Consider the following 9,727-nt stretch of genomic DNA (forward strand, 5'->3'; position numbering starts at 1 on the left):
GAAGGAGAACTAGAAGCAGAAGGGGCAGAAACAGAAGTTCGCTCACCCCAATAGCATTGCCTTGCTTAGAAAGCAACAGACAGCTACTTTTAAGGGATGAGATAACAAGATTAATAGAGCTGCTTTTTATCAGAACAGCTTTTTAGTGCTGCTTGAGGTCTGTGTGTCCTGTTCCTGGCTTTGCGGCAGATGAGATGATTCTGTTCTTTCTCTGCTTTGCCTACATTCTTGCAACACAAAGGACAAACGGAGAATGCATCCACTCCTTGCAACTTACCAGAAGCTAACCTGCGTAGACAAATACTCAGATCATAGCCAACTAAAAAAATGTTCTTTAAAACACGGATAAGCAATCTAGAAGACAAATTTTTGTCTGTGTTTATAGTTATTTCCTTAGGACTGAGCCCTGGAATAAAAATGGATAGGTCAAAGGGTAAAGAACTTTTTGAAAACTGCCAGCTTTTCAAAAACCACTTTGATTACTATTGAACTTGATTATTTTTGGATGACTTTTATGTCTTAATTTTTTTTTTTTTAATTTTATGCATTGTCTGTTTCTTTTCTGTGTCTATGTGGCTGATACTGTATTTTGGCAGGCCTAATCTCCATTTGCAACCTTTTTCTTCCTTACTTGACTCCACTGTGGAGGGGACAAAAGCTAAATTTTGATTTCTACCCTTTTTTGTTGACATGAGAAATAAGTCTTCTGGCACATTCTCCACATTCTGCTTTCTTCCTGCTTGAACTGCAGGGAGATACAGCAGTCATTTTGAAACCAGAAAAATAAAAGCTACATGCTAAGAATGTGAGAGTCAGAAGGGTTAAGCCTTGGACATTTGTGGTATCTGGAGTTTGGACTGATTCCTATGGGATTTCTTGTTACCTGAGTAAAACAGTCCCTTCATCTACGAAGCCACCATGGTAGGCTTTTCTGTTTCTTGTAGCTAAGTACAATTTGGACCGTTGTATCCAGTTTTTCATGATCTCATCCATAGGGCAAGTATCCATCATGTTTCTTGCAAATACTTTGCCAATTATCCTTTAGTTTGTGATGTTTTTCAATGCTAAACATATACGGTTTCATGTCTATGTTGTTAAATGTACTCATTTTTTTCTGTGATTTATTCCATTGAAAATCTGAGAGACAGTTGGATAATTTTGAAAGTTCTTGAAGAAGTTATAAACAAAACAAAACACAGTCTATCTGTTGTAATTGTAATACAGAAACCAATGATGAATAAAAACAAAACATATGTGTAACATGCTACAGTAACCGGTACGTTTATAATAATGAAAATGGGCTGAACTTCTTAAATTTTCCTAGCAAAAGACAGTCGTTCTCAGATTGGTTACATACCTACTTACGCATGCACATCCGGATGCATACGATTGTGCCGTTTACAAAACATACTCAAGCCAAAATGAAAAAAAAAAAAAATAGAAAGCAGATAGGCAAAGATACATCAAGGAAGGAAAATAAAAACAAAGCGAAAAGTAATATTGAATAAAATATACCGTAGGGCAAAAGCAGTAAGTGGGCCCCATACCACCATTTTATGGATAAAGCTGTATCGTGATGAGCCATGTGATTTTATTCATAAACACTATATAGCTTTATACAGAGCCAAATACTATCGAAACACACGGAGAAAATTCCAGAAACACAATTGTGGGACATTTTAATGTGTTTTTACCCTTTGATACGTAGGATAAAAAATACCCATAAATATAGAGAACTGAGTAATTTAATAAACATGTTTGATTTAATACATACATTCAAAATTATGTACACTTCAAAACAATATGCCTTCATTTTTAGTAGGCCTGAAATATTTGTAATAATTTAATATTTTGTCAGAAGTTGGGGAAATCAACTTTGGGGAAAAAAAGATGAGCAGATTATCTTAATTTCGTAACGAATTTATTTATTTATTGGACAGAGAGAGAGAGTAAGGAAACGAGCAGGAGGAGCAGGAGAGGTCACTTCCAGCTGAGCAGGGAACCTGATGCGGGGCTCAATTCCAAGATGCTGGGATCACAGCCTGAGCCAAAGGCAGATGCTTAACAACTGAATCACTCAGGTGCCCTGAGAAATTAATTTTAAAATTAAAATGTAAGTTTTTGGCTTTTGGCTTGAAGCAGGAGAATGTGCAACTGTCTTGGGCCATCCGAATCCGGGTTCATCCAACGCCAGCCGCCTCCACCATGCCACCTAAGTTCAACCTTGCTGAGATCAGTTTTTACCTGACGTGCACTGGTGGGGAAGTCAGTGCCACATATGCCCTGGCCCTCAAGTTCGGCCTTCTGGGGTAGTCTCCAGAACAGTTTGGTGATGATCTCACCAAGGCAACCAACTGGTGATTGGAAGGATCTAGGGATGATGGTGAAACTGACCACTCAGAACCAACAGGCCCAAATTGAAGGGGGACCTTCTGCCTCTACCCTGATGAGTGAATCACCAAGGGACAGAAAGATGCAGAAACACGTGGAGCACAGTGGCAGCATCACTTTTGATGAGACTGTCAACATTGCCTGCCAGATATGGCACCGGTATTTAGTCAAAGAACTCTCTGGAACGATTAATGAGATCCTGGGGACTGCCCAGTCTGTGGGCAACAATGTTGATGGCTGCCACCCTCATGACATCATAGATGACATCAACAGTGGTGCAGTGGAATGAAGAACAACAAAGGAAGACATTTCAATAAAGGATCATTTGACCATCAGAAAATTTAAAAGTGTCCTAAGGTATCTTTTAACCGAAAGAGGAAATCCCCTGCTCGTATATGGCACATCTTGGGTATCCATTTATCAGTTGGTAGACAACTGGGTTATTTCTACTTTTTGACTACTATGAATAACACCGCTATGAGCATTTGTGCTCAGGTTTTGGTGTGAGCATATGTTTTCAATTATTTTGGGTGCATGTCCAGGATTGGAATGGCTGGGTCATACGGTAATTATATGTTTAATGTTTTGAGGCACAGTTTTCCAAGACAGCTGCACCATTTTACATTGCATCCGGCAATGCACAGAGCCCCAATTTTTCTACATCCTCACTAGCATTTATTACTGGCCTTTTTTTGGTTGTTATGTTTATGAAGTAAGGATTACACACAGCTCCCTCGATGCATGTCTAAAGCAGTCATCTCTGTCAGGTAAGAGTTATGTGCAAAGTCCTCTGTGTGTGCCAAGAAGACCAAACCAACGGATGTTCAGAAATGTTTCGATGCTTGGAACCATTATCTCCTCGCAGAAGACCAAAATTAGTGTATTACCTCAATATTACTGAATATCTTCATGAGGTAGAGAATTAAAGGAGCTGGAGAAATACCTCTTAATAGATCTCTGTCCCCTGAAATTTCTGAACCATGCTTAATTAAAAGAATCACTGTTTTTCGTTTTGCTTTCTGGCATCATCTTCTTTAGATGATCTCCCATCATTCATCCACCAATGTAACTTAGGTTGTTTTCATACTTGGCCATTGTGAGTAATGCTGCAGTGAACATGGGAGTGCAGATTATCTCTGTGAGATCTTATTTTCCTTTCTTTTGGCTATAAACACAGAAGTGGGGTTACTAGTTCATGTGGAAGTTCTATTTCCAATTTCTTGAGGAACCTCCCTATCATTTTCCAGAGTGGAAATTTACATTCCCACCAACAGTGCACAAGGGGTCCCCTCTTCTCCACATCTTGGCCAGCACTTGTTATCTCCGGTCTTTCTGAGTCCAGCCATCCTAACAGGTGTGAGGTGATAGCTTCCTGTGGTTTTGATTTGCATCTGGTAGGGGTTCATTTGCACTTTGTTCCATGAAGGGGAAATTAACCAAACATGACCCAGGAGAGGGACGCCTGGGTGGCTCAGTCGGTTAAGTGGTTTCCTTCAGCTCAGGTCATGATCCCAGGCTCCTGGGATTGAGTCTCACATTGGGCTCCTTGCTCAGTGGGGAGCCTACTTTTCTCTCGCCCTCTGCCTGCCACTCTGCCTGCTTGTGTTTTCTCTCTCTGTCAAATAAATAAATAAAATCTTCAAAAAAAAAAAAAAAAAAGATGTCCCTGGAGAGTGAGTAGGCATCAATAAACATTGTCTGCCTCTTGCTGTTTCTTGTAAAATCTTTACTTTCATTTTATATTTTTTCTTTTTTTAAATATTTTATTTATTTATTTGAGAGAGAGACAGAGAGAGCATGAGCAAAGAGAAGGTCAGAGGAGAAACAGACTCTCTGTGAGCTGGGAGCCTGATGCGGGACTCGATCCCGGGACTCCAGGATCATGACCTGAGCTGAAGGCAGTTGCTCAACCAACTGAATCACCCAGGCGCCCCTCTACTTTCATTTTAAACAGTACATATGGCTCTTCATCTCATCATAGTGGTAAGATCTTGAGTTCGATCTCTGAGACTGAGTTAGAAGAGTTCTTTCACCTTGCTTTGGTCTTAGGTCAGGAAATGTCCAATATCTCCGCCATGATCCATCCTCAAGTCCATGGCAGACATTGTTATGTATCATGACACACCACACTGTCTCGCCAAGTTCTGCTTCTGTCACAGGGCCCTTGATGTTGTAGAGCTTCAAGAAGCCACTACCAACTGACAAGAGATGGAGTGAAGTGGAGCCTATTCACCACCCTCGTTGTGAGAGCTAGTCTAGTCAGTCTAGTTCCTTGAAGGAGATTCTTCTCAGGACTCAGACCAGCTCATCATAGCTCTGAGACCATGTTGAAAGCTGAAGTCACAGCCCTTTAAAAAGTGTTACTTGTTTTCACTGTGTCCTCAGTGCATATGCATATCATGCACACTTTTGTTTCTTTGATTTATTTTAAAAATGTTCTGGGAGCCTGGGTGGCTCAGTCAGTTAAGTGTCTGCCTTCAGCTCAGGTCATGATCCCAGGGTCCTGAGATCAAGTCCCACTCGGGCTCCCTGCTCAGTGGAAGGTCTGCTTCTCTTCTATGCCTCTGCCTGCCGCTCCTCCTGCTTGTGCTCTCTATCTCTCTGTCAAATAAATAAATAAATAAAACCTTTTTTTAAAAAAAAGTATTAATGGTTTAGGTTTGCTAAAATTTGAAGTCATTTTAAAACCCTAAGCCTTCACCACTTTGTCATGATAGAACACTTTGAAAAAGATTGTATTTCTATTATCTCAGCCAAATGTGAACTGTGGCCAGTGATTCTGCCAACGTCTCTCCACCTCTACGGCTCCTGGTCTTCTTCGTACGCTGCCCTTCCTCTCTCACTGAGTTTCACTTGTCTGGAGTCCCTGCTTCTGGGAACAGTTCTGCTTTCGGTCAGCCGTGCCCGTCACAAGATTTTAGAGCATCAGTTTTCTTCAACTGTAAAAATACTAGATCAACTAATACCTATTCCAGCCAAAAAGATTGGATCATCTTGATTTAATTATAAGATATATTATCTTATAATCTGCAAAGCACTAAACCACTTGGTGACCCACTGCTACCACTGCAGTCTCTCTCCCCTCCCACCCTCCACCCTTGACAGTTGCTTTTCATCCTTTCTTGGCCAGCACTGATTACGTTTGCCTTGAACAAGATGAAGAAACTGAAGCATGTTTTCATCAACATCAGCGCTACTGACATTTTCGGTTGGACAGTTCTTTGTTGTGGAGGACCGGTTCTGTACATTGTAACATCTTTGGTCTCTACCCACTAGAATCCAGTTAGCAGCCCCACTACCACCCCCCCTACCCAGTTACGACAACTAAAAATGTCCCCCAGAAATACCAGATGTTGCTAGGGAGCAGGGGGTAAAATCATCCCCAATTGAAAACAACTGCTGAATGTTACATATAAAAGGGCTGTAATACTATGAGTTTAGGAATTTTTGAAATTTTTTTAAAAAGATTTCTTTAACAGAGAGTGAGAGAGTGAGAAAGCACAAAGCAGGGGAAGGGCAGGGGGAGAGGGGGAAGCAGACTCCCTGCTGAGCAGGGAGCCCAGTAAGGGACTCGATTCCAGGACCCTGAGATCATGACCTGAGCCAAAGGCGAAGCTTAACCAACTGAGCCACTGAGGCGCCTGGAATTACAGTATTTTTGAACATGTGTTTTTGTCAATATGTTGTAGTCAAGTACGTGCAAAGAGTAGGGAAGTGGTACTCAAGGGCATTCTATTTCACCTGGAATTGTTTTATGAGAAAAGACAGACTCTCTAAGGAGGTCTTAAAAAAAGTTGTGACCCACAATACAGGTCATCCCCTGACATGAAAAGGGATCCTAAATCTAATTTGACAGAAATCCACTCAGTGTCTCCAGCCACCTTAAAATTGATACTGGTTTCGGGGCGCCTGGGTGGTTCAGTCGGCTAAGCCACTGCCTTTGGCTCAGGTCATGATCCTGGAGTCCCGGGATCGAGTCCCATGTTGGGCTCCCAGCTCCATGGGGAGTCTGCTTCTCCCTCTGACCTTCTCCCCTCTCACGCTCTCTCTCTTTCTCTCTCCCTTTCTCACTCTCAAATAAATAAATAAAATCTTTAAAAAAAATTGATAATGGTTTCATAAGGACACAGGAAGCATGATATTAAAAAAATATTTACCATCAAGTGGGGTCCAGGGATAGATGACATGATGAATCAGAGTCTAGCTATTGGAGTTGCTGTCAATGGCAATCCTGTTTACCTACTATTTGTTCTCACAGGAGTCTTAAGAAGCAAAATGTGCACATGGGCAACTTTTAAATCAAATGGGCACATGGTAACTCGAACCATACAAAAGCTATTCATTGAGACGTAAATTTCACCCTCGCCCCTGACCTTTAGTCTCTCTTTCTTGGAGCAACCACTGATACCAATTTTTTGGTCGCCAGGAGATGTTCCACGCCTCTGTGCGTGCCCTGCACACGTGTGTGTAGGCGTCACCGTAGGAGTTGCAATTCACACATCAGTAATCCCGTAGCAACAAAAACAAAATCAACCTTTAGCACAGTCACAGGAAAAAAACATTTTACTCAGTCACCCCGAGAAAGGGAAAAACTTAAGTATTAGGCATCTTTCCGCCTGCCTGGTCTGCTTTTAATACTGTATTTGGTCAGTCCTAAGATGCCCACTGTCAACATCTCAGCACGTCTGGAATTAGACTGTGTCTTAGTTTTTATGTTACATTTAATGCAACACAGACTTATTGTGATATTTATAATTAGATAGCCCAGAAAGCACATCATTCTTTTATCCAGAAGTAGGTGGAGTAAATTATCCTTTTAAATCTTCTAAAAGGGCAAGGGATAGAGCCAGTCTCTGGACCTGAGGAAACTGCCAGCTTTCAGGGGCAGCCGGTGGAAGCGTACCGTCCCACACGGTAGGGAGCACTAGTGCTGTCTGATTAGCTTTCATTTGATGGGTTTCACCCATCACTTGTGTTTTTCTGCACATTCTCCTTCCTGCCCAGGTTAGACATGCAGTGTGGTGGACTGGAAAGAGTCTAGGTTTTAGAGTTAGGAATGAGTGGATTACATTTCTTCTCTTGACCCTTTCTGTGTCATGTTGGGCAAGTTACCATCCAGAGCGGTATTTTCCTCCTCTGTAAAATGGACATAATGATTGCTTGTGGTAACCCGCTGGCAGTGTGAATGTCATGGGATTCTTTCTTTCCTTCCTTCCTTCCTTCCCTATTATCTATCATGTATCTATTGATTCATCTATCGGTCCCTTCCCCAGGTGCCAGCCCTTGGAAGTCCCCAAGCCCTCCAGTTTTGTAGGATCATCTTGCACTTTAAGATTTAATAAAAATGAGCTCACAATCCAGTCCCACTTAAGCTGGAATACGTCACGTCCTTCCCAATATCTGTAGGAAGCCTTTGCAGGACTTCTCACTGCTCCTACTGAATTCTTTCTCTCCATTCTGCATTTTGCCTCCTGGGATATTGGCTGTTCCTTTGAAACAATTTGTCACTCTGACAGACGGCACTCCAAACCCCTCACGTCCAAACCACGGCTGACTTAAAGCTGTGTGTGAATGCTTTATTACACTTTGTGGCCATTAAAACAGAGCTCATATTGCCATGCACCATAAAACAACTGAGTGGTTAAAATCCAATACTAGGCTTCAGTGCAGGATGACCACATGGAGCAGAGAGTGTGGACTCGGGAGCCAGACTGCTCAGGTTCAAATTCTCATTTCATCACCTCCTAGCCATGATCTTGGTGTTGGGAGAGGCAGTTTGCCACGGATCCCAGGAGTCTCTGCATTTCCTTGCTGAGGGCACCAAACTACAGCCCCTCATCATCCTCTTACCCCAGTAGTTTCTGTAGCAAGTCACATAGAAATTAAATCGGTCTGGGCGCGCTCACAGTTTAAGTACTTTACAACTCGCCCCCTATAAGAAGTGTTGAGCCTTTGACCCAGGGTTCTTCACAGGCAGCACGACCCACTGTGTGAGTAGCTGTCCTCTGGGCCCATGACCACCCCACGGGACTTAGGGGCAGGGAACCCCGCAGCCACACTGATGTTACTGCTGTTTGCTGCACTGTGAATCGCAGACCGTCTTGGCTCCATCCATTCAGTCTTGTCTCCACTTCTGCACCTATGAAGTGATGGGTGCTAACCTGCTGGGGGCTTACCCATGTCACTAGCAAGTCTGTCGCTCTTTGCCATTTAGGGTTTTTCCCTGATACTTGGTTAAGTTACTTAATGTCCCCATGCCTCAGTTTCTACACTTGAAAATGGGGAAAATAATAATAATAATGCTCAACTCCTACTGTTATTTTGAGAATCAAACCAGTTAATGTAAGTCAAGCATTTAGAACAGGGCCTGGCATGTAATTATATTTGAACTAATGCTAATATCACTTAGCTCTGTTTTCTCCCATCTGTTCCTAACTTCTCACTTCTAAAACTCAAAATTCTTCTAAATTTTGTCTTCTAAAACTCAAAATTCTACCTTTATTTTGAAGGGAAATGTACTTTTCTTTGTCCCACTGCTAGCTAGGTCACTAAGGTCAGACCCCAGAGGCTAACTTTTTCCAAACAGAATGCTTAACAAAGACAGTTTTCTTCCCTCAACAGCATCCCCCGCCCCCCCCCAGTTTTTAAATGAGAAATGTTTGGGTCCCTCTCTGCTAGAACAGAGGTGGTATTCAAATAATGTAACAGCTACTCTTGTAAGGGCCCTGGCCCACCAGAACTCTCTGGAAGGTAAATATACCAGCAAAAAGCAAGCTTCGGTGCAGTAATCCGTGTACTCAGGGCCAAAACATATTTCTTTGAAATACAAGAATTTAAAATATGTTCCCCTCTCCTGCCTCTAACAGGCTGATTAGATATTAGCCACAGGACTTTGTGGACCTAATTTGAGAGGAAGGGTGGATAGTGGGTGTAGATACAGAATTTAAAAAGCTTGGAGAAGGGGTAGATCTATCTACACAAAATAAGAGCTGCGTGGGAGGAAACAAAAGATCCTGGGAGTGAAAGGAGGCAGATGAGAAAAAAAGAGATGTGTAGGGAAAAGCAAGGATGCAATCAGCGTTCCTGACAATGGGCACAAAAATACTTGAGTTGCTCCCAGGCGAATAAAAGTTAGGGAAAAGGAGGTGCCTAAGGAGAGGTTGTCGAAATTTTGACATGTGTTAGGTGATGTGGTTCTCTGGTCTCTGTCTCTTTAAGAAATATCTAAATAAAAACACTATCTTCAGAGATCATTTTGGAATGAGATTTGTTTCTTTTGAATGTGACACCGTGCTCAGGATGGTCCTAAGGGCAGCCAGTTAATAACCAAGTGTGT

General features: G+C 42.2%; 1 pseudogene across 1 annotated transcript; it reads left to right on the forward strand.

The window, feature by feature from the left end:
- The first annotated feature begins 2,205 nt into the window (after positions 1-2,205).
- LOC309858125 (large ribosomal subunit protein uL11 pseudogene) lies at positions 2,206-2,680 on the forward strand (annotated as a pseudogene). The gene has a single exon. The product of its transcript is annotated as a large ribosomal subunit protein uL11 pseudogene (transcript).
- The last annotated feature ends 7,047 nt before the right edge of the window (positions 2,681-9,727 follow it).

Source organism: Mustela nivalis (genome assembly GCF_964662115.1).
Source record: "Mustela nivalis genome assembly, contig: HAP1_SCAFFOLD_1889, whole genome shotgun sequence".
Classification (NCBI taxonomy): domain Eukaryota; kingdom Metazoa; phylum Chordata; class Mammalia; order Carnivora; family Mustelidae; genus Mustela; species Mustela nivalis.